This window comes from Aotus nancymaae, unplaced genomic scaffold (genome assembly GCF_030222135.1).
Source record: "Aotus nancymaae isolate 86718 unplaced genomic scaffold, 86718_ANA_hifiasm-v0.15.2.pri h1tg000009l, whole genome shotgun sequence".
In the NCBI taxonomy this organism is placed as follows: domain Eukaryota; kingdom Metazoa; phylum Chordata; class Mammalia; order Primates; family Aotidae; genus Aotus; species Aotus nancymaae.
In genome coordinates this window covers 10390334-10394115 of record NW_026988420.1, presented here as the reverse complement: position 1 = coordinate 10394115, position 3782 = coordinate 10390334, and positions in this window count along the sequence as shown.

Genomic DNA, 3782 nt, shown 5'->3' with positions numbered 1-3782 from the left:
AGACAGCAAATTATGGGACTTCCTAGCTCTGAATATCCCTAATAAACACTGTAAGGATCTCCTGCACCTAGCAGATGGTATACAGGCATGCTCTCGGATCATACCATCCCGTAGTATATCACACACATCAAGTCAAAGCTAATTCCTCCCTACCAAGAAAGCCCCTTTGTCAAAAAAATGCACTATTGAAACTTCTCTGTCCTTCTTACTCAAAGCATCACTGCCTTCCTCCCTGGCCATTGTTCCACCAAAGATAATCAGTGAAGTAAAGAGACCACTGTGACCTAACCCTAGTGTCCTTCTGACTCAAGATGCCTATGGAGGACCTCTCTGAAGACTGGAACACAGAGTCCTGGGTGAAAGCTTCTGCAGCTGTTGTGCTCCAACAAAAGAGGTTTCTAAAAGGGGCACATCCTCCAACCTCTAGTGTGTGTGTGTGTATGTGTGTGTGAGTACTATCAAGATGTTAGTATTTTACAAATATTTGGTCTTTATAACTGACAGCATCTTTCTCTAATATTGACTCTGTACTGATCTCTTTATACATATGTAATCTTGGAAATGGTTATTTCCCACTAACCAATAATCTACAAGTTCTGACAACAAAAATACACTCTCAGAGCAACTGAGGCAGCAACGGAAGTCACTGTGCATCCCGGTGTCAGATCATTTCCTTTCTAACGCAGCAACTTTCACTTCTGTGTCTTTCTCTGCTTGAAATGACATGTTTCTTCTCATCTGCTGCTGTTAAAAACAATAAAGACTGCTGACAGTTAGAACAACTGCATCTGTTCTTGGTGATATTGGCTTCAATAATCCAATATTTTGAACCTAAAGCCTCATCATCCAGTACTGGTACACAATTTAAATCAGACCCCATCAACAAAGGGCATGGAAGCACTGGGCTTTTTGCATCATAACTGTCCTCAATGTTTTTCCTGGAGTTTCTTATTTACTGACCATCTACAATGTGCTGGGTACTGTGCTGGGCAAAGGAATTTCTAGGTGATTAGCTTTGTCCCCAAGGAACTCTCAGGTTAGAAGAAGAGACAAATATATAAGCAAACTACTTCTTGATGATATGGTGAAGGGTGGGTTAGAAGAACATTTACGATTGGTATGGGAAGAAGAGGGGGGTGGCAAAGAACAAAAAAGGAGCCCTTGGCCTAAACTTGCATTTCCAGGAAAGCTTACTGAAACATATCATTGTTGAATTAAGCCTTGAAGGAATAAGAATTGCAAGATACCAAAAGTGTTCCAGATACAGAGAATTGTATGGGCAAAGAATGATTTCCAGGGGGCTAAACGACGTTACTACCTACATGGCAGGGAGGAGCAGAAGCTAGAGCTGGCCAGAGGACAGTAGTCTGAGCAGCTTGGGTTTTATTCTATAAGCCTTTTTTTAAACATCATAGGACATGTAGTAAATTTATCTGTGTGGAATATGGGGGTAAATCAATAAGGCTGCTAACAGCTTGGCCACCGTTGGAGATAAAGGGATCAATATTCCTTCACATCTATAATCCAGCCCAGCACATTGGTGGGCAGAGTCTGCTAAAAGAAATAAAGAGCCACTAAAAGCTTGAAAGGAGGCTTATGACATAGTGTCACAGTGTATTTTAATTGCTCATCACTCTGGCTGCAGTGTGGAAAATGGATTTACTTAGGATTTAACCACAGTTGTTTAGGCACTGAAGAGGCCTGAATGGGGCCAGCAGCAGACACAGAAAAGGACAAGTTCAAGAAACAATGAGTAGGTAAAATTGGCCAAACTTGGTAATTTCCTACCTGCAAGAAATAAGAAAACAGAATCCAGGGTAGCTCTCTGCTTTCTGGACTAGGTATTAAATTAACGTATAAATTTAGAAAGCCATTTTGTCCAAAAGATTAAGATCTTTTTCCATTTATCACACCACACATATTGAACTAGAGAGTGGTTTCTTTGTTGTTACTGTTTTGTTTTGTTTTTAAAGCCTTCCTGCTTCTGACAAGCAAAGAAAACACTGAAGGCTTCTGGTATCTCCTCTTCTCTCCCGAAGACCTATTTGAATGCTAGAGCCAACATTCTTAAAGAGAAACAGTGAAAGAAAGAAGGGACTGAGGGAGGGAGGATAATCAATCAATCTGGTTTGCTGCGTGACAGCCTGATATTAAAGTCTTCTTCATTTGGGGCCCCGTTGTCATGTGTAGGATGCTCGAGCACTGCAAGTAAGCTTCCTCAGCATGAGGAGCTCCATTGCCCCTTTTCTTTCCAAGGTATCAGATCCCAAGATAATGGCGTGGGTCTTAATTATTTCAAATGACTTTAAAATAAACAAAGCCTTGCCACTTGAGCGATATTGGTTACATCACCCCATAGCTCTAGGGAGCAGTTTTCTGAATAGTTCTAAATCAATGTAGCTTTAGATACCCCAACTGGTACCATCGGTATTTCCTAAGAAATGCAGAAAGGGTTCGGAAAACCATCTTGGCACATCTACAATGAGCGCATCAGGGCCTGGCTGTCTTCTGTTCCCATCGGGCCTGATCTCAAATGACACTAGCCAATTCTGGATGCCCCAAGAACTGCATAAAAATTCTTCTTCTAAAAAATAAACTTAAGAGGCATCACAACAAATGCAATGCATGGATCTTGTTTGGATCAAACAGATGCTGGGACAGATTTTATTCTGCTCTGCTCTGGGTATTAGATGATATTCAGGAACTTCAATTAATTTGGACAGGTGTGATGGTAACATGGTGATTATATAAAAAAATAAAACAAAATGCCTATTAGTGGTACATACTGAAACATTTATAGGTGATGTATGGAATTTGCTTTAAAAAAAAAAAAAAAACTTGACCAAATAAAATTAGGTAAATAAAGATTGACCTGTGGAAGCTGCATCATGAAGGTGTGGAGGCTCATTTTACTATTAGGTTGATGCAAACGTAACTGTGGGTTTTGCCATTAAAACAGTAATGGCAAAAATTGCAATCATTTTTGTACCAATCTTATCTACTTATCTAACTTATAACCACCTATGTGTTTATGAGAGATTTCCATCACAAAGCTTTATTCTGCTTCTACTTCATACACTGACTTCACCTGTTAGATGTGCATTCTTGACATCGTGTTAAGCCAATATGCATTTTAGGAATGGATTAGAGCTGGGTAAAAGGGAGATTCTCTTTCAAATCATTGACCCTGTTGAAGTAAAATAATAATCATAGCTACCATTATTCATGTTTATTATTCTAGGCACTGAGCTAATAATTTTATAGACATTTTCATTCACCCCTCACAAGGAATCTGTGTTTAAGTATGTAAAGAGGAGCCCAGAGGCTGACTCTAGACAGTTCTTTCAGGAACCACAAAAAAAAATCGCTCTATTTTAACAAACTGAAAAATCCTTAAAAGTCTCTGAGGCAATTTTCCATGAGTTCCTGTAATGTTTATCTATATTCTTGAAGATATACAGAAAAGCATGATTATGATGATAATAACAGCTAACGCTTACTGAGTACTCACAGTGTACTGGGCTCTGATCTAAGCATTTTCCATGCGTCTCATTCCAGTCTCACAACAATCTAGATGGTAGTATAATAGATTACGTGCATTGATGGTCCCAATCAATTGTTTCCCTGTCTGTATCCATGCCCTTTGCAGCTCCTGCCATCAATAGGTGGAAGGTATTTCACATCCCTTGAATTGGGGTGGCATGGTGAGTTGCTTTCACCTATAGAATGTGGTCAGCAGAAGTATGGATGAATCAGTTCCAAGCCTAGGCTGCAAGAGGCCT